Raw genomic sequence first — 21,414 nt, 5'->3', positions numbered from 1 at the left:
TATATTCTATTATTATACTATATTACATTATACTATATTTGTTTTAATTGACAAAATTATATAGATTTATTGGGTACAGCATAACATTTTGATATATGTTTACATTGTGGAATGACCAAATCAAGCTATTTAAAATATGTCTTATCTCACATATGATTTTTTATGGTGAGAACACTTAAAATATACTCTGAGCAATTTTCAAATATACAATATGTTGTTAACTGTAATCACCATGTTATACAATAGATCTTTGAACTTCTTCCTCCTAACTGAAATTTTGTGTCCTTTGACCAACATCTCCTCAATCCTCCAACCCTTCAGCCTGTTAGCCACTATTTTACTCAGTGTTTCTATGAATCCAGCTCTTTAGAGTTCACATGTAGGTGAGACCATGTGGTATTTGTCTTTCTGTGCCTGGCTTACATCACTTCAGGTTACACTATATATGTTTAAATCTTTCACCGTGTGTGGTTCCCATAAGAATGCAAGCCCCATGAGGGCCAGGACCTTGCTTTATTCACAGCTCACCCTACAGCTCTGCCTTTAGCAGTGTGAGGAATATCGTAGGTGCTCACTGTTTGTGGAATGAGTGGATAGGTGAATGAATGAGCAAATGAATATTTTTCTGTAAAGCAAGGACCACTCTGTGTGATAATGTGACATGCAGCCCACCATGGGATGACGTAAGGCTTCTTTTCACAGAACCGAAGAGCATTTGAACTATAAAGGTCCTTGAAAGTAGGTCACCGTCCCAATTGTACAGAGTAGGAAACTGAGTCCCAGAGAGGGAAAACAGATGGAAATGAACACTTGGAAAGTTAATATCTTTGATTTTTAATACTTCTTTCTAGAGCGTAGTCCGATGTAACAGTTCATCTGGCGAGATTCTGAGTTACCAATTTTTTATGGGTTTTGCGTTAGAATAATTTTATAATAATCAAAAGTAAATGAGAACAAAGCCAATAGCATAAAATTTCACTCCTTCACACTCCTAAGTGTTTTTCGAGGCATTGCGGAAAAGGAAGCATCTATAGTGGTTGGTCCAGCATCCCTTCAGTAGCTTAGATCTGCAGAAATACTGTTGGAACGTCGTTTCTTTATTCTTCCCATCCTTTGTGTGTTAGGCCAAACCCTGAGGACTGTCTGCCTTGGAGTAGAGAGGAAATCCAAGCATATGTGCAAAGTGGAGCTGCACTTTCAGTCCCAGGTCTTCAATGGGCCTTCTCCACGGGCACCTGTGAAATGCCAGCAGGGTCGTTGCATGTAGAGGGATCCCACTCAGTGCACCCCTGGGAATGGCTCAGCCGCACTGTGGGTGTAAGCATTAATCACACAACAGCCATTCTACATATTCCTTTTTTATTCTCCAGAGAGTGCCAGGAAAAGTCCTGCCCAGTCAAAAGTCTTCTCTTGCAGCTGGGTGTTGAGGGTGATTGCCCCTCTCTCTCCTTGTAAGATTATGTTTGACAGCAATGAAAACCAACAGTTTAACAGCAGTAATCTCTTGGCAGGACAGATTGATATGAGCCTTGTCCCAAAACAAAGTAATCCTTTCAGGGAAGTGTATTTCAAGTTGAGCTCACGTTCCCAAGATGCTGAGATTCTTATGTAGCTGACACCGGAGCTGAGGCTGAGCCCCAGCCAGGGATAGCCAACGATTGCCAGTAACACCACGGAACTGAGTGAAGATTCAGGGGCTGAGTGTGTTCCTGAGTGCTTCAAACCAGGGGGACCTGGAAACCAGAGGACTCCTGGGGAAAGGCTGTCAACTCCAGCCTGCTCTTCCTAAATGGCCTTGTTAGTAGTGACTTCAGCCCTGGCGGTGAGGCATGTGGGTCAGAATAACATTCCCTTTCTTTTCCCTTCACCTCTTTTTTCTCCACGGTTCCTTTTCATAACTTCTTTATTTGCTGCCTAGAGGAGCTTTCTGGACATTTTGTCTCCAGGGAGCATGACATGTCACCTGTTTCTCACCTCATATGCCTCTGATCTTCTACACCAAGGTAGCTATAAAGGCTTGCTTTCTAGGCTGGGTTTCCCTGCACAGGCCCACTGAACCACTCAAACCTCAGAGGTGGAAGTGCCCAGCGGGCCTCATGGTCAGCTGGGGATAGCGGAGTCATTTTCGCAGCCCAACTTCTGAAATTCCACAAGAGGGCGCCCAAGGTCTCCCAAGTCCGGCCACACCCGGTGGCCTTGAGGCCGGAAGGTGGCGCTGCTGCTTTAGCCATCAAGAAAGGCAAGGCCGGGGACACCGCATCCCTGGGGGTGCGGAGGGCGATGCCTAGGGGCGATGCTGTGCCTGTGGCGGCCAAACAGTGCCACCCACTCCGGGAAACAAAGCCAAGCGCCGGACGCTAGGTATGGGAGAGAAGAGCCACCCTGACCCAAGGGAGGGAGGGCTCTAGGTGAGGAGCCAGCGTCCTCCGGCTCCGGTTCCCGCTGCCCTGCTGCTTTGCCAGGAGGCCTTGAAGAAAGTCATTCATTCTTTCTGCCCCACAGCTTCCTAGGTCTTCCATGTGTTCAACGGAAATTCACAAATTCTCTAGTAGCAGGTAAGCTTCGGATTCAGGAATGAAAAAGACAAAGCCCTGTCCTGGGTGAATTCATTATCCATGGAAAGGGGAGGCAGGCGCATCATCAGAAAGTCACCGTGTGAGGAGGGACGTGGAGGCACAGAGGTGCACACAGAAGCCCCCAGAAGAAGGACTTCCCCCAGCCTGGGGAAGCTGGGCGGGCAGGGGCGGGCCAGCGAAGCCTTCCCGGTGATTCTAGGCAGTCTTAAAAGGTGTTAGGAGTCGCCTTGGGAAAGATTAGGAAAAGGCAGTGTAGGCCAAGGGACGGCCGGAGCAGAGGCCGCGCGGCAGTGCTGGCATGTGGGTGGGCGGTGGTAAGGAAGGCGGTGGATGAGGATGCGGGGAGCAGATGGGCTGGGTTGCAGGCTGGGCCCCTATGGCCCTCAATAGGTTTTGTGGTCAACATGCTTTGTGGAGTTACAACAAGCAATGGTGGCCCTAACACATATATTCATTTATAGGTCCATAAATCTGCATTCATAGAGATAAATGAGTAATCCCCAGGGTGAAGGAGAACTGGAAGAGACACTGGAGCCAGGTCCACCCTTGGCCAGGTTTCACCTTGACTTGGCGTCATCACTAGGCACTGGTTTTTTTCTCCTTCTTCCCTGACCAAGAAATACAACAAATTCGTTATGATATCGACTTGTCATGATCCGAAATTGAAGAGCAACCATATATTTATTTGGCAAGATAAATACACACATTCTTTACATAAGATTAGTAGCCACCAGTTTCTAAAAGCATATATTGTCATTTATTTGCCAAAACAAAGGTACATGCCCACATGTTATAGACGGGAAAGATGAGGCCCAGAGCTCGGGTGCATGGCTGAGGTCACCCAGTTAGTGGATGGTGGTGCTGGCACTTCTGTCTGGGCTGCTTCACCTGGTCACACACTCTCCACTCCATGCAGGCCGCACCTCTCTGGGGCCTAGCAGGGTTTATCACCCAGCTTAGTATCACTAGTACCCAGCACACTCACTCTGTGAAAGACACTGCACCGTGATCTGTAGGGTCTAAAGCTAGGGGTCCATGTCACACACAGAACGGCACTTTTCACAGAAAGAGAGGACAGATGCCACATGGCTGGTCTCAGTGTTCATTCCGAACCCCCACGCTCCGGCGTGAGTACCAAATGGTCATGAGCATTGACGGAGCACACAGTGTACCCTGAGTTCTAAAGACGCAGGACTGTGTCTGAGCTGCCATAACAGAATACCATATCAGGTAGCTGACAAAAAAAAAAAAAAAAAAAAAAAAACATTTCTCACAGTCCAGAGAGCAAGGTTCAGTGTCAAATGATGGCCCGTTTCCTCATAGACCCTATCTTCTCACTGTAACCTCACATGTCAGAAGGGACAAACAAGCTCCCTTAGGCCCCTCTTATGAGGGCACTCATCCCATGCGTGTGGCCTCTACCCTCAAGACCAAGTCACCTTCCGAAGGCTCCGCCTCCTGGTATCATCATCTTGGTGTTGAGGATTTTAATCTGTCAATTTTGGATGGAGACAAATGTTCAGACCAAGGATAGGATGGGTTCTCAAATGCACTACTTTATATGATTAGCAACCAGAGCACATGGCTACAGCAGTAAGATGCTTGTTGGCATTTGTGACTATGTTGCAGGAAGGGCCATCCAAGAGTGTCTATGACTTGGTGCACCCTTAGTTCAAATGGCATCTTTCCCAGATGCTTGGTCTCCAAACAGAAAGCAGCCTGCAGTTTCATGTTTTAAAGTTTCTGCTACAGAGATCCTTTGCCAGTGTATTGAAGTTTGTAGAGAGAATGTTTTTAATCAACAAAATGTACTGAAGTAGTGTGCAAAGTTCCAGGAAGGAATAAAGCCCACCAGTGAGGCAGAGAGAAATGGAAGTCTAGCAAAGACAAATGAAAGATCCCATGCTCAACTTCACTGGAAAGAAGCTAAATCCAGCAAGAGGACTGTGAAAAAACACAGTTCCTGAGGAGAGAACAAATGACAAGCAAATGGTCCACAGAATAACATATAAATTAGCCTCAGACTTCCTGAGAGAAGCTAGAGACCATGTCTCCAAAGCTCACAATCGCTGGACAACAGTATGAAATCCCAAAGAGGGGAAATAACTTGCTCTAATAGCAATAGCTAACATCAGAGAGGGCTCACATGTCAAGGCCTGGTTTCCATGCTCTATGTGGATTAAACTCACTTAATTCTCCCAAAGACTGCATGAAGTATGAGGGTCCCCACCCCCATGTACAGATGGAGGAGTTGAAGCTTGGAGAGAGAAGTAATTCACCCCACTTATCCAGTTAGTAAAGGGCAGAGCTGGGATTCAAACCCAGGCAGCCTAGCTCCCAATGGATCCTTGCAACCACTTTATTTATTGCCAGCTCCAAGTACAGCAGCAAATCAACACTGGAGCCAAGATTAAAACCCTGATAATAACCCAGCTCCTAGTGTCTGTTCTTTCCACCATTTCACTCTTTCCCCAAATAGGCCCAGAAGACTCTCCCCTCAGAGCAGTGGCCCTTGCTGGTCACTCTGTGAATGCTCCTGTCTTAGATTTGCACAGAGCCTGCCCCTTCTATTGCTTTTCTGACCACCCCGAACAAAACAGCAACAGCCTCCCACTCTCTGTAACCCTTGCATGTCTACCCCCTACTCTGCTTCATTCATTGATAACCGTATCACCACCTACTATACTATTACTATATTTACTCTCTTTTTTTTTGGTTGAGTGTCTTCTCCTACTAAAATGCACGCTTCACAAAGAGAAACATCTTTGCCTTCTTCCACGCTAATATCTCCAGTGCCTGGCACATATAAACATTTGGTAAACATTTGATGAATAACTAAATGAATAAACAAATGGGCAAATCATAAATAAATAAATTGCATGCGCAAAGCAAAGAACTCAGGCACTCTGTGCCATGCGTCGGAAGTCCTACCTGATAGCTTGTTACTGAGATGCTACCGAAACATCCAAATCCAGTTCAAATTCTACCTCCTTCAGAAAACTTCCCAAATCTTTCCACTAACTGAGTTACTGGCTGAGAACTGAGTCACTCCAGGAATTTCTATTAAGCTGTAGGAACTTCTGAAAGGGAGGACTTAATATATCAATTACCAGCAATTAACACTTTTGAATATATTAAACAATACATGCACAACATTTTATAGATAACAGATCTGAACTAAAATACAGCTGGCGTGGAGTGGCACAAAAAACATGCCAGTCATAGTGCTAGGTACTTTGCATGCTGTACTAATTGCCAAATATTCCCAGCTTTGTGCCTTCCTGGCACCTGTGAGAATTGTACTTCCCAGACTCTTCCTGGTTGAATGATACCATGTGACCAGTTCTAGCCAATCAGACATGAGCAAACCTACTACCCACTTAAAAGTGCTGAGACATCCTTCAGAGCTCTCTTTTCCTTTTGGCTCAACCAACCAGTAACCTTGAAAAAAGTGGTTACGGGGCTGCTCACTCAGCCTTAGTCCCTGAAGACCCCCATGTCTCCAGTCTTATCCCAGCTGAACTGCACAGCAATCTTTTGAGGTAATCTGTGCTGTCATTGTTCTACACATAAAGGAGAGGGCTCTGAGATAAAAAATGATTTGCCCAAGTCACACAGGTAGTAAGCAAGAGCCAGGAGTGGAGGACAGGTCTGATGCTAGAACCTGTAACTTTTACCTACTTGTACTGTCTCTCCCACTCTTACAGAATAAAAATAAGGAATACGACAATGGGAATATCAGCTGTTTTCTGGAAAACAGAAGCTTTGTTTGGGCACCACAGCTTTGGGCTGTTGGGGGTTAAAAAGAGTCAATAGGACACTGGGATCATGGGAAATAATTATAAAAGCTGGTGGTGTAAGGGAGGAAGTGCCACAGACAACATTCTCCGTTTGTATTTTTGCTTGTTGAGAGTTATAATCCTTGGTCTTTGGTAGACAAAAACTACGTGATTATCTCAATAGATGCAGAAAAGGCCTTCAACACAATTCAACAGCCCTTCATGCTAAAAACTCTCAATAAACTAGGTATTCATGGAACGTATCTCAAAATAATAAGAGCCCTTTATGACAAACCCACAACCAATATCATATTGAATGGGCAAAAACTGGAAGCATTCCCTTTGAAAACTGGCACAAGACAGAGATGCCGTCTCTCACCACTCCTATTCAACATAGTGTTGGAAGTTCTGGCCAGAGCAATCAGGCAAGAGAAAGAAATAAAGCATATTCAATTAGGAAAAGAGGAGGTCAAATTGTCCCTGTTTGCAGATGACATGAATTTATATTTAGAAAACCCCATCGTCTCAGCCCAAAATCCCCTTAAGCTGATAAGCAACTTCAGCAAAGTCTCAGGATACAAAACCAATGTGCAAAAATCACAAGCATTCTTATACACCAATAACAGACAGAGCACCAAATCATGAGTGAACTCCCATTCGCAATTGCTACGAAGAGAATAAAATACCTAGGAATCCAACTTACAAGGGATGTGAAGGACCTCTTCAAGGAGAACTACAAACCACTGCTCAATGAAATAAAAGAGGACACAAGTGGAAGAACATTCCATGCTCATGGATAGGAAGAATCAACATCGTGAAAATGGCCATACTGCCCAAGGTAGTTTATAGATTACCCCATCAAGCTAACAATGAGTTAATTCACAGAATTGGAAAAAACTACTTTAAAGTTCATATGGAACCAAAAAAGAGCCCACATTGCCAAGACAATCCAAAGCAAAAATAACAAACCTGGAGGCATCGTGCTACCTGACTTCAAACTATACTACAAGGCTACAGTAACCAAAACAGCATGGTACTGGTACCAAAACAGAGATGTAGACCAATGGAACAGAACAGAGGCCTAAGAAATAACACCACACATCTACAACCATCTGATCTTTGACAAACCTAACAAAAACAAGAAATGGGGAAAGGATTCCCTATTTAATAAATCGTGCTGGGAAAACTGGCTAGCCATATGTAAAAAGCTGAAACTGGATCCTTTCCTTACACCTTATACAAAATTAATTCAAGATGGATTAAAGACTTAAATGTAAGACCTAAAACCATAAAAACCCTAGAAGAAAACCTAGGCAATACCATTTAGGACATAGGCATGGGCAAGGACTTCATGACTAAAACACCAAAAGCAATGGCAACAAAAGCCAAAATAGACAAATGGGTTCTAACTAAACTAAAGAGCTTCTGCACAGCAAAAGAAACTACCATCAGAGTGAACAGCCAACCTACAGAATGAGAGAAAATTTCTGCAATCTGCCCATCTGACAAAGGGCTAATATCCAGAATCTACAAAGAACGTAAACAAATTTACAAGAAAAAAACCAAACAGCCCCATCAAAAAGTGGGCAAAAGATATGAACAGATACTTCTCTAAAGAAGACATTTATGCATCCAACAGAGACATGAAAAAAATGCTCATCATCACTGGTCATCAGAGAAATGCAAATCAAAACCACAATGAGATACCATCTCACACCACTCAGAATGGCGATCATTAAAAAGTCAGGAAACAACAGGTGCTGGAGAGGATGTGGAGAAATAGGAACATTTTTACACTATTGGTGGGACTGTAAACTGGTTCAACCATTGTGGAAGACAGTGTGGTGATTCCTCAAGGATCTAGAACTAGAAATACCATTTGACCCAGCAATCCCATTACTGGGTATATATCCAAAGGATTATAAATCATGCTAGTATAAAGACATATGCACATGTGTGTTTATTGCGGCACTATTCACAATAGCAAAGACTTGGAACCAACCCAAATGTCCATTAATGATAGACTGGATTAAGAAAATGTGGCACATATACACCATGGAATACTACGCAGCCACGAAAAAGGATGAGTTTATGTCCTTTGTAGGGACATGGATGAAGCTGGAAACCATCATTCTGAGCAAACTATCACAAGGACAGAAAACCAAACACCACATGTTCTCACTCATAGGTGGGAACTGAACAATGAGAACACTTGGGCACAGGGCAGGGAACATCACACACTGGGGCCTGTCAGGGGCTGGGGGAGGGATAGCATTAGGAGAAACACCTAATGTAAATGACGAGTTAATGGGTGCAGCAAACCAGTATGGCACATGTATACATATGTAACAAACCTGCACATTGTACACATGTACCCTAGAACTTAAAGCATTATTTTTTTAAAAAAGTATATAAAAAAAAGAATTATTGGTCTTTGGTTTGATTCCTTCTCACTGCATACACATCAATCAGGAAGTCAACACATATAGAGTGAGCTCTTCCTTTGGGTGGGCACTGTGCTGAGGGCATCTTGATGGACCCAGCACTCACAGCCCCACTTTCAAGGACCTGCAGGCTGTTCAGCTGACCCCCACTTCTGTTTTAAGCTTTTAAACTTCTGTGTGGTTCCATTCCTTGTCCACCCAAAGTTCTACTTGTTCATGTGGTTGTTAGGTATAGAGATGGGAAAATGCATATGAATATACAATACAGAGATGTGTTACATATGTGAACTTGGAAGACTGGGACTAGGATGCCGTCTGTCTCTAGTGTCATATTCCATTTTTAAAGGAGGGAAGGTATAAATGTATTTCTACCAACATGGAGATTCATTAGGAGAAAGGGGCAGAGAATCCGATTCTGAAAAGGAGCCTCTATAAATACTGTAACCAAACAGAATCCACCAGACTAGAGGGAATTGCACCTCCTCACTGCACAAGATTAGCTAATGCGGGTGAAGCTATTGGAGTGCTTCTGAAGAAATCAGAATTTTGTTATTATGATTATACTGTTAGATATTTCTTTCTTGAGATTCTAAATGAATTTGTTTAATGCCTTATTGGTCCATTCCTGCATCTCTGCTTCCAGAAGCCAAGAACAAGTTCTCTGGATCACATAGGCTCCTCTGCTGCTTCCTCAGAAACAGAGAAGGTACTTGGTGCCGAAGAAAGAGACAGAGACTGGGAAGGAGAAGGAAGTCAGCAGAAAGAAGAAAGACACACAGGAAAGAGAGAAGGGTAGCTAAAAGAAAGAGGTAAGAACAGATCTCAGTTCTTCATTTCTGCTTGAGGACTCATTGAAGCATTGCATTGGTTTAGGAGAGCAAATGAGGTGTGACGTGTTATAGAAAGTGGATCTTAAAGCTCTTACTATAAATAACCCATAATAAGTAAAACTTTTGCTAGGCAAGAAAAAAGTATCCAAAGAGAAAAGAGACATTGACTACGTAGAACAGATCATTATTGTAGAAATGGGAAGGGCCAAACCATTCTCATCCTTAGCATACATTTCCCCGTCTCTAAGGTGATTGACCATGAGTTTGTTTGGGAACTGTTTGGTTTTAGCAGTGAAAGTCTTGGATCCCCAGCAACTCCCTCAGGCCCAAGCAAACCAGGATGGTAGGTCACCCTACCCCTGCCTGAAATGTCCTCCTCCCATGCCGCCCCTGTCCCCTCACCTCTTAGTGAAGGTGTCCAGCTGCGAGTTTAAACACAGTCTCCTCCACAGAACATTCCATGATCCTCAAGCAGAACTTGTTCTTGTCTCTGTGTTCCACGGGGCCTTTTACATAACTCAACAATAGCGCTTACTGATTGTACACTGTTTCCCACTAAAATGTCTTTCTCTCTGATACAGTATAAACTCTTTAAAAGTAATAATCTCATATTTGAATCTTTGATACCCAAATAAACATTTGCTGATTATATGAATGAATAAACAAAGGAGCAAAGGAAGTTTGAGAAAACCATAAATTATTCACCAGTAAATATTAAACATTACTTGAGATATTCCCACCCGCACTGAACTACCTGGACGTGATAACAAATTCTGAAGGTCTGGATCACAGGCAGACAAACAGGAATGCTTGGAAGGCAGAAGCCTCCCACACAAAATTTTTCACCTGCTACTAATATGCTACCCATAGTTTCCACCATTAAAAATCTATTATTTTGGGTTAAGCCAAATTTCTCCCTTGCATAGGACCTGCCAAGACTATTGTTTAAAATCTTATTTTGCTATTCACCCAGGTGACTGGCTTAGCATTCATAGCAATCACCCCAGCATTGAGGTCTTGCTCAAATAGCCTCAGGTACCTGGCAACATAGAAACAGCTATATTTCTGGATGATAAATACCTCAATTACAAGGACTAAAATGTTCTCTAGGGTATTCTATTTTTAAGTGGTTTGGTCCCAAAAGAGCCCGAGCAAAGACTTTGCTATTATTTTTTTGCTTACAATTGGGCTAGGAGGAGGACTGGGTCCCATCTGCTCATGAAGACTAAGTTGGTAAGAATTTGTTGCTGTGCTGGATATAACGCAAATTACCTGCAACTGTATCTACCATGGGTTCTGGGAGCTAAGCGGCTTCCCTAAGCTTGGACTTAAAGTGTTCTGTGGGAAGTGTGTTTCTTTCCAGAAGTGGGTGGAAGGTGGAGGGGTAGGAACCATGTTGGGCACATTTATGAAGAGAGAGTGTGACAGACCTCTGTAAGTGCTGGCAATGAAAAGGTCTGGAAAGCAATGTAGTCTGAGAGGGAACATTACATGATCAGAGGGAAAGAGGTTTCTTTGTAGGCAAAAGGAGGTAAGACATAAGAAGTCAGAGAGAATGGTCTTCAGAATAAATATCCAGAACCTCACTTGAAAACACCAGGAAGATATCACGGTGGCCCCGAGCAGAGAGGAGAGGCAACACAAGATTACATTTGCAGACTTAGTCATGAAATTGTATAATTTGAGGCCTAATTTGTTTTGAATGTCCCTGCCTTTTTGGTCTCTTTAGTTTATAATCTAAAACCATCTTGTGAAATAGTTTGAACCTGGACGTAAGTTGAACATGAAACACAGCTAAGTGTGAAAGAGAGTAAGTGTGTCACAAATCTGAATGAGAAATAGCTTAAGACCATTCAATAATTCCCTAACTGGAACACTAAGTGAAGGGCGTGGAGCAAACTTTCACAGCTCCACTCACCTGGCAGCCCGGGGTACAGAGGGGCTAGGGAGGGTATGGGGCAGAGCTCTGCCTGCTGTGGTGAGAACTCGCCGTGGGGACTGTGCAGGCCCAGCGCTGGACCAGGCGGACGGATTCCTGCTCTGTGTGTGCTTACAGTCTGTCTGACCTAAAATAGGAGCCACTGGAGACTAGTTTCTCTCGGTTGTAAACCTTACACATGACAACTGGCCAATGACATGAGGCTGACAGGTATAATATTAGATTATATGTGAAATTTTACAGTAAATAGAGGATGAGCTCTGGAGCCATGCAGACGTCGACTTGAATCTCAGTTCTGTCATTCACCCCTCTGTGATTCAGGGAGTGGATGTCAACCACTGAACCTTATAGAGCCTCAATTACCTATGATTAAAATGAAGATGACTATCCCTCTAACATCAGGCTTTGATAGGCACATAAAGGAATGATGAGAGTGAAGTGTCCAGTGCAGAACTCAGCTCATGGTAGGTAATCACATTAATTCCTTTTCCCTTCTTAGGAAAGAGGTGAGATTCACAAAGACACTGAGGCGTTTACTGATTTCTACACCCACTCAGGCCACTGTCCTCTCATCTGGATGACCTCAATAGCCTCGTCTGGCCACACTGACTCTGACTGGAATCAGAGACTAGCCGTTGACTACTGGCTCTAGTCAATTAGCTACTCGGTGACCAGAGTGCATGCACTACATCATAAATCTCATTTCAAATCTCTGTTTGGAATCCTTCAATAGTTTCACATTTCCAGCTCTTTAGCAGGCCTTCAGGAGACCTTCCTGGGCTGGACCTTGCATCCTGCTCCCCTTCGTGCTCACAGACTTCAAATGCACCCTTCCTGCCCTCCAGCACACTGAGGAAGCACTCAGATCTATTCCTACAGTTCCCCAACGGGCTCTGCCTTTGCACAGTTTGCCCCTGTGCCTGAACAGCTTCCCATATCTCTCTTCCATAAGCCATTTGTTTATTTGGATAGCTCCACTCCATCTTTGGGATTCAGTTTCCATGTCACTTCCAGTTTTCTCCAGCCAATAGCCCTGCTGTTTGCTCTTTCTGGCACTGTATGCATACACCCATCATAACAAGTAGTACATGACTGCTTGGCCTTCTGCAAAGTCTACTGTGAGCCTCTGAAAGCAGAGCTTGTGTCTTGTTTACTGCTCTCCTCCCAGCACAGAGAGTGGCACAGAGGAGGGACCCAATAAATACAATTTGTAAACTTCTAGTTTAAAGTAATGATGATAGACTCAAAGAAAAATTGCAAAAACCTTTCCTAGCTTTCTCTTACATTGACATCTTATAAAACCTTAGTAAAATTATTAAAACCAGGAAATTATCATTTATACAATACTCTTAGCTAATCTACAGACCTTATTTGAATTTCACCAATTTTCCCACCAACGGCCTTTTTCTTATCCACATTGCATTTAGTCAGTATGTCTTCTTAATCTCCTCCAATCTGTGAGCTAGGTCCTCAGTCTTTCTTCTCTTTAATGACATTGATATACTTTTATTTTATAGAATGTTCCACCATCTGGGTGTGTGTCTGGTGTTTTCTCAAGGTTCGATGGAGGTTGTGCCTTTTTAGCAATACTCACAGTGGTGTTATGTCCTTCTCAGTGCATAGTATCCAGAGGCACATGATGCCGCTGTACCTTACACCGGTCATTTGCTTATGGGGAAGGCTGTCAGGTTTCCCCTCTGTAAAGTTAACTGTTTTTCTTTTTGCAATTAATAAGCATCATGTGAGGAGATACTTTAAGAGCGATAAATATATTTTAATACATCAAAGGACAGAATCTGAAAGAAAGATGTAAGTATGAGTTCTGTGCCTGCATTTAAAAAGCATACAGAAAGGATAAAATAGAGAAAGTGAGACACCAAATGAGATAGCAGGATGGATTTAGGCTACCAGCATCACTGCACTTTCAGGAAACATTCAGAGAACTACAGTTTCTGGGTCCTGGGGTTGAGAGTCCTCTTCCTTTTGCTCAGGAGACCACCCTGGGATAGCATGTTCAGATCTGGGCACCATCCTTTAAGTTGAGTACAGTCACATTACATCAAAAGTGCATTTACGTTACCCAAATTCTACCATGCAACCTCAGCAAAAAAGAAAGACAACCATCTAAATTGTGTTTACAAGAGAGTAATCCTAGTTATATGTTTGTGCATCCAACGCTTCTTTATCCTACTGATCTCATATTTTATATTTACATTTTAAGAACAACCAAACAGGTTTTCAAGAGTGAGGTGGCTTAACACAATTTCCACTTATGCTCAATGTTCTCCACGGAGAACAATTCCTGTGAAAAGTGTGACTCCAATATGTAACAAACTAGAGCCTGTCCAGAGAGGTGAGCAAACAGATTTTGGTCTGCTGCGGAGGATTAAAGGAATGGCAGGTGCTCACATTTAGAAAGGCAACACTCACGAAAGTGCAGAGTAGTCATCTTACTCAGCTCGGGCTGACTAACAAAATGCCATAGCAGACTGGCTTTAACAGCAGACATTTATTTTCTCACGATTCTGAAGGTTGGGAAGTCCAAGATCCAGGTGCCAGCCAATTTAGTTCTGTTGAGGACCCTCTTCCTAACTTACAGATGTCCTCCTTCTCACTGTGTCCTCACATGGTGGAGAGAAAGGGCACATGAGAGAGAAAGGGAATTAAGAATAAGGATGCAAATTCTGCCAGATCAGGTCCCTACCCTTATAGTCTAATTTAACCTTAATTACCTGCATAAAGGCCCTATCTCCAAACATAGCCACATTGGAAGTTAGGAGTTCAACACATGAATTTGTGGGGGACACAAACATTGAATCCATAGCTGTAGTTATCCTCAAATGTTTCTTAGTCCATTACTTGTATAACAGGATGTTCAAGTGGGACTTCTCTTTATTGTCTCACTGTCTGCTAAAGCCCTAACACTAAGCACAATAGGTGCCAACTACCTTCAAATTTAGAGAAAGGGGCAAGACCAATAATTTGTTCTGCTTGCGTTGGTCTATCACTCATCTCCAGATGATATAAGAAAAGACTAAGTATCCGTTAAGGAGGAGCAACAAATGGTAAGCTTTCTTCAGAAAGAAAGTTGTAGCCTGGGCAACAAAGCGAGACCCCATCTCTCCAAAAAAAAAAAAAAAATCAGCCAGGTGTGGTGTTACATGCCTTTGTTCCCAGCTACTCAGGACCTGAGATGGGAAGGCTGAGTTGGGAACACTGCTTGAGTCCAGAAGATTGAGGCTGCAGTGAGCCATGATTGCACCATTGCACTCCAGCCTGGGCAACAGAGCAAAATTCTGCCTAAAAAAAAAAAAAAGTAAAGAAAGTTGTATGCTGAAATGCCCTCCTAATCCCTCCACTACTCAGGCCAACTGAGATGAGTTTCAAAGAACCTCTAACAGGCTTGCCATATATTCCTTGGAATTGGGGCAGATTCTGGAACTGGTATCTGAGTCACACTTACTTGGAAGAAAATCTGAAGGAGGGAGTTTCTGGCTGTGGGCAGGGAGTAGAAGCTGTGCTGGCAGACTGAAGGGAGCTATGCAAACGGCAGGGCAAAAACACATGTTTCTCAAGGTCCACATGTGAATCCTGAGGAAGAGACCAGCATGAGGCAGTTTGAAAACTCTATCCAAGAGGACCACTGGAATTAGGGAGTGCAGGGTGGATGACCCCAGCAGAAGGAGACTGCAGTGAACCACCAGCCATGGGCTGGGCGAATGTCATCAACTTCTAGCCAAAGGAGGCCTCCCTGCACCAGAAAACCGCAGTTGAGAGTCCCCAGAGGAGGAGCTTAGAAGAACCCAGAGATGTACCCATGAAAGAAAGGAGGAGCACTTGAGTGCTCAGCTCAGAGAGCCCTTAAACGCCGGATCACACCTGGGCCTACCAAGTAAGGAAGACCTTTCCCATCCACTGCCCTTCTCCTTCTACCCCTGGCCAGCCCTGAAGGAGCCAACAGCAACATGAAGAGTGGGAGGTGGATCAGCCAGGAGAACAAAGAAAAGAAGCAAGTCTCTGCAAGTTTCCCAGCCCCAGCCAGGGCAAAGGTAGTGATTGACAGCTTGGAGTTTAATAAAATATTGAACTGGGCTTTTAATATCTGCAAAAGACCAGAATATTCCATGGGATCTGCAGGAAGGAAGAAGGAATTGAAAAAGAGTTATAACACAAAGTGGAGGAAAAATAAAGTTTCCTTCTATTAACACTGTACCAAATCCAGTCATTCAGAAACAAAACAGAAAGTTCCCTACGCCGCCAACTTTCTGGGTTGCTTACCTGTAAAGCCACACAGAGCTCTGCAGTTAGAAGGGTTCCACCCTTGGCTTAATGCTCTGTTACCATCTTGAAATTCTTAGTAATTTTTAACATGGGCCCCACATTCTCATTTTGCACTGGGCCCTGCAAATTACGTAGCCAGTCCTAGTAACATATATAACAGGGACTTAGCCTTGTTCTATGTGACCCCAGTTGGTAGAATGGAACCAATTAGTGGGAGGTTAAAAAAAACAAACAAACAAACAAACAAAAACAGATTTTAGCTCAATGCAGTAGTCCCCACTTATCCACAGGGAATATGTTCCAAGACACCCAGTGGATGCCTGAAACCTAGGATAGTACCAACCCCAGCTATGTTTTTTTCCTATACATACATATCTATGATAAAGTTTGGGGTGCAACAGCAAAACTATATGAATTTTTTTCTTCTTCACAATTTCACAGGTAAAAAATTCATTCTCACTGTAGATCTCAGCAACTTTAATATTGCAATTTTTATTCTTTCATTATTAAGTCAAGAGCTCTCACCTTTTCACTTAATGAAAGCACTTCCCAGCTTCTCCTAGGCATGTTCAAATGGCCAGCATCACTACTTTTGTTCTTTGGAGCCACTGTTTAGTAAAATAAGGGTCACTTGAACACAAGCACTGCAAAACAAATGACAGTCAATCTAATAACCAAGATGGCTCCTATGTTACTCATGGGTGAGTAGCGCAGACAGCATGGACATGCCAGACAACAGGATGATTCACGTCCTGGGTGAGATGGAGTAGGACTGCATGAGATTTTTATCATGCCATTCAGAAGGGCATGCAATTTAAAACTTATGTGTATTTCTGAGATTTGCCATTTACTATTTCTGGACTGCGGTTAAGCACAGGTAACTAAAACTGTAGAAAGTGAAACTGCAGATAAGGGAGACTACTGTATCGGGACAAGTTTGTTAATACTCATAGCTACCCAGATTGGGATAGGCAGTGTAAAGGAGTCAGAGCTTCTGTTCATCAGAATCCATACGGCAGAGGTGGGTCAGCCTTTTGGCACTCTAGGGCCTCCAAAATCCTTTTCAACCCTGGGATTATCTGATTCTTTGATTAATGAATGTCTTTCAAGATGCCTACCTTACCAACTTAACCAGGAAATGAATTCACTAGTACTGTGACCAGGTAAGAGTATTTCCAAGGGCAGCCTATGAGCCCTCGATAGATGGAGTTTCACTAATTCCCTCTGTTTCTGTCTAAGTTGTGAGCTATTTTCCTTTAATGAGAACATTATTGCCATTACTCACTGTATTTTTTTTTATCATTGTTAGTTGGATCTTATTATGGCTGGCACATCATGGCTCCTTTATTCCAAGAAAAAGTCTTTTAAAACATCCCAGAAAGTATCTAGGGCTTAAAGCCACTTTCATTAATCATTATTTTGACAATGAAGCATAAACAAACTGACAAATATTGTTTAAATTTAACATTAAAATTCGATGTGTATGTCTCAGTTATTGTTGTTGTCATTCTTATTTTCAGTCAGGGAGATGGTTCCAGGAGAAGAAAAGAAAGTCAGTTGCTTTCTGAGATCAGGTGGGAAGTTTATCCTGTCAACTCCACCTTTAGAGTGCTAGTCTCTGGAGCCACAAGGACTGAAACTCTGCTTCAGAGACCCACCACTGATGACAACCATCAGGCTCAGGAACTGAAAAGAAATGGGTATGCTTGATCATGCTCAGTAAACACGTTTCACTACTGACTCACTTCTCCTGTGTGTTGGAAAACGTTGAGCTTCTTTCATACCATATTTTGGCCTTGACCTTTGTAGCATTTAGCCTCCCTACAATGGGGTCTATGTGTTTCCACACCCTCAGAGCAGGCCCCTAATTACAGCCATCCATTAAACTGTCAGAAAGAAATCCCCAACTCAATCATGTCTTTATCAAACTCTGGCTGTCAGTGGGGTCAAGTTAGGCGTCAAGTCTGACCTGCCCGGAGCCCCTGTCATGTGCTCATCTCACACTCACTGGGGTCTTTGTGACCAGGCAGGCTAGACAGCCACCTGGCCACCCCCAGCCCAGTCCCCTCTCCCACTGCATTGCCCAGACAGGGCGGAGCCAAGGGAGGCTCTCGAGCTCAGATAATGGGGCTGACATAATGTAAGGCCTTCTCCTTGACCTTATCTTGGGGTATTTTGTGCAAAGAAGTTGTATGGGGTTGGCAAAGTCCTAAATTGGAAATGGGGACTCTACTAAACAGGGAGGAATCTAGTTTCAGGGGAAAAAAACTATTCGGTTTGGACCTGCTTTTGGAGATTATATAATAGAATCAGAGGATTTTATCACTACAAAGGAAATTGTACCTGTCTAACCCTTTATTTTACATTTCAGTGCAAATGTGGCCGAGGGACTTGGGTTTTACATTTATTGCCGAGTCTGGTTTTCTTGAGTTTCAGGTGAGTAATATTTTAAAGGGAGCTCCATAAGAATGAGGTTAATCCAAGGTTGTCATATGTGGCTTTATATTATTCTCTAGTTGGTTCACACAAATTTGTTTTGTCTCCCATACAAGATCATAAAATTCTTCAAGGATAAAGGTTATTTCTCCTCTGTAGCCCATAGTGTTAAGAAAGAACTTAAAGTATTTGTTGAGAGTCAGCAATGCTCTTTACTCATTTGTTCTGTATTTGAGTGTGTGTGTGTATGTATGTGTGTGTGTATGTATGTGTGTGTGTGTGTTCCTGTGTGTCTCCCCAGACAACTTATAAACACTACCTGCAAATTAAAATAGAACCACCATGTTTTATTGCTAGTCCTATCACCGCATTTAAAAGACGAGGACATTGAGATCCAGGGAAGTTAAGTTACTTGCACAAGAATATTCAACTAGAATATGATTTAAACTCGGATCCACTTACAGCCCATTCAGTATTCTCCCCACAGTACCAAATCCCCTTCTTGTTCTAACACATTAGTAGATAAATGTTGACGGGTACAAAAAAAGAAGACATCAGAAATAGGTGGGGTGAATCAGCCCTTAACTATTAACATTACTATTGTTATTAGCAATACCTTAAATATTACCCTGCCCATACAGCTGTTAAACTATTAAGATAAACACTCTTAACAGTTTCATGTATACCCCCACGTAAACAATAACTGAAAGCAAGTTTGTGCCATATATATGTGCATTTATATATAAATATATATGCATTTTCAGTTACACACACACACATATATGCATTTTCAATTACACAAGAGGAATTTTGCCATATATATTGCTCTGTACTTTACTCTTTTCAATTGATGATATTCCTTAGAGATCTTTCTGTATCAGCACATGCAGATCTAATTCACACTTTTCAAAGGGCATTTATGGTTGGATATACCATAACTTATTTAACCACTCCCCTACTCATGGGCACTTCGGTTGTTTCCAGATTTATGCTAAGAAATGTGTACCTTTAACAACCTCTCCTGGAGGGGTTTTAAGTCACTAGCTTGACATGAGATCGGTATTTTGAAATCACCAATAGTCGTATGCCTTTATTTTTACAGATGATAAAATTGAAGCCCAGAGAAGCTTGGGAGCCTCAACTATTAATGGAAAAACCATAACTAGAACTGAGTTTTCCTGAGACATTTTTTACTATTCATTCCCCTGCTCTTGGGCCACTCCAGGGCACTGAGCACACTTGCTTTGGCTATTTGGAGAAGAGGCCAATAGACACAACTGACTTCATCTTCAGGGACACCCAATATCTGGCAGCCCTCAGCCCCAGCGGAGTCTTTATTGAAAGAACTGATTCATAGACCAGGTGCGGTGGCTCACGCCTATAATCCCAACACTTTGGGAGGCTGCGGTGGGCGGATCTCAGTCAGGAGATCGAGACCATCCTGGTTAACACGGTGAAACCCCATCTCTACTAAAAATACAAAAATAAAAAAATAGCTGGGTGTGGTGGCAGGCGCCTGTAGTTCCAGCACTTTGGGAGGCCGAGGTGGGCAGATCACAAGGTCAGGAATTCAAGACCAGCCTGACCAACATGGTGAAACCCCATCTCTACTAAAAAAATACAAAAATTAGCTGGGTGTGGTGGTGCACACCTGTAATCCCAGCCACTCAGAAGGCTGAGGCAGGAGAATTGCTTGAACCTAGGAGGGGAAGGTTGCAGTGAGCCAAGATTGCGCCACTGCACTCCAGCCTGGTTGACAGAGCAAGATTCTGTCTCAAGAAAAAAAAAAAGAAAAAGAAAAAAAAAGAAAGAACTGATTTATGAAAAGATTCTTATCATGATTTTCATTTTACTAGTCCAAAGATCACTGAGTTAAACTGCCTATTTTAGTAGATGAACAAAAGCGCCTTGAATAAAGACGTAATTCAATAAAAACTTAATCCTCTCATAAAATTGAATATTCTCTGGTTCCCCAATGAACCCCAAAACTTATTAGATTTCTTCTGCAGATGATGTGAGATGGGTTGTTTTACTTAACTAACCCCATTATGCCTTTAAAAATACATTATTATTTAAATGTTTACATTTCTTTTATCCTGCAAATGTACAAAACAGCAAGCCTAGTGTTTCTGGGAAAGCAAGAGCTGGTAGAGGGAGTGATCACATGGGGAATTTTCAGTTGCTCATTCAGGAATTAGGAACAAAAAGCAGATTGGGGTAGTCCACATGCAGCTCACGGATCATCCCGCGCAGTCAGTTCCTGCACGTAGCTGCATAAGGAATTTCTCACAGAGCAAGGAGGAGGGAGCAGCCAGGACAAGAGCTTTCTAGGGGTGAGGATCTGAAAGCTGTGCTGACTTCTCAGGTTAGGTGCTTTTTGGTTGTTTGTTTTTAAAAAACAAATAGAATTTATTTGCTAAACAGCAAAAAACAAAGTTTTCAGTTTGGTTTCAACCGTAAAAATAATAACAATGTGTTTGTTAATTTATTTGTCAACCTGACTGAGCTAAGGGATGCCCAGATAGCTGGTGAAACATTATTTCTAAATATGTCTGTGAGGGTGTCTCTGGAAGAGATTAGCATTTGAGTCAATAGGCTAAATAAAGAAAATCTGCCTTTACCAGTGTTGGGTAGGTATCATCCAATCCACTGAGGACAACAAAATGGTAGAGGAAGGGTGAATTTTCCCTCTCTTTGGGGGCTGGTACATCCATCTTCTCTGCCCTTGAATATCAGAACTCCAAGTTCTTGAGCCTTTGAACTCTAGGAATTATATCAGCACCTCCTCTTTTCATCCCCCACCAGGGTTCTCTGACCTTTGAACTCAGATTGAATCATACCACCAGCTTCTCTGGTTCTCCAACCTACAGACAAGGCTATCATGGGACTCCTCAGCTTTCAGAATTGTGTGAGCCAATTCCCGTGGTAAATCCCCCCTTGTATATATCTATATCTAACATATTTGTTCTGCTTCCCTGAAAAAAAAAACAACTAGTGATCATGCATCGAGCACTTGCCCTGCAAGCAGTATTTCCAGTGCTTTACATGATCACTGTTATACACCTTAGGACAAGCTAAGAGACAAATGAGAAATGCTTGGGAACTTCTGCATATCAATTTCTTAACATC

General features: G+C 42.8%; 1 long non-coding RNA gene across 1 annotated transcript; it reads left to right on the top strand.

Annotated features, from left to right (window-relative positions):
* Nucleotides 1-878: 878 nt before the first annotated feature.
* Nucleotides 879-20,222, top strand: LOC100991503 (uncharacterized). The gene is made up of 5 exons (XR_008620302.3): nt 879-2,555; nt 9,443-9,608; nt 17,370-17,549; nt 18,221-18,285; nt 19,388-20,222. It is a non-coding gene; the product is annotated as an uncharacterized LOC100991503 (long non-coding RNA).
* Nucleotides 20,223-21,414: the final 1,192 nt, after the last annotated feature.

The sequence above is a fragment of the Pan paniscus genome, chromosome 9 (genome assembly GCF_029289425.2).
Source record: "Pan paniscus chromosome 9, NHGRI_mPanPan1-v2.0_pri, whole genome shotgun sequence".
Classification (NCBI taxonomy): domain Eukaryota; kingdom Metazoa; phylum Chordata; class Mammalia; order Primates; family Hominidae; genus Pan; species Pan paniscus.
Note: the sequence above shows the minus strand (reverse complement) of the source record. Positions and strands in the feature narration are given on the sequence as shown.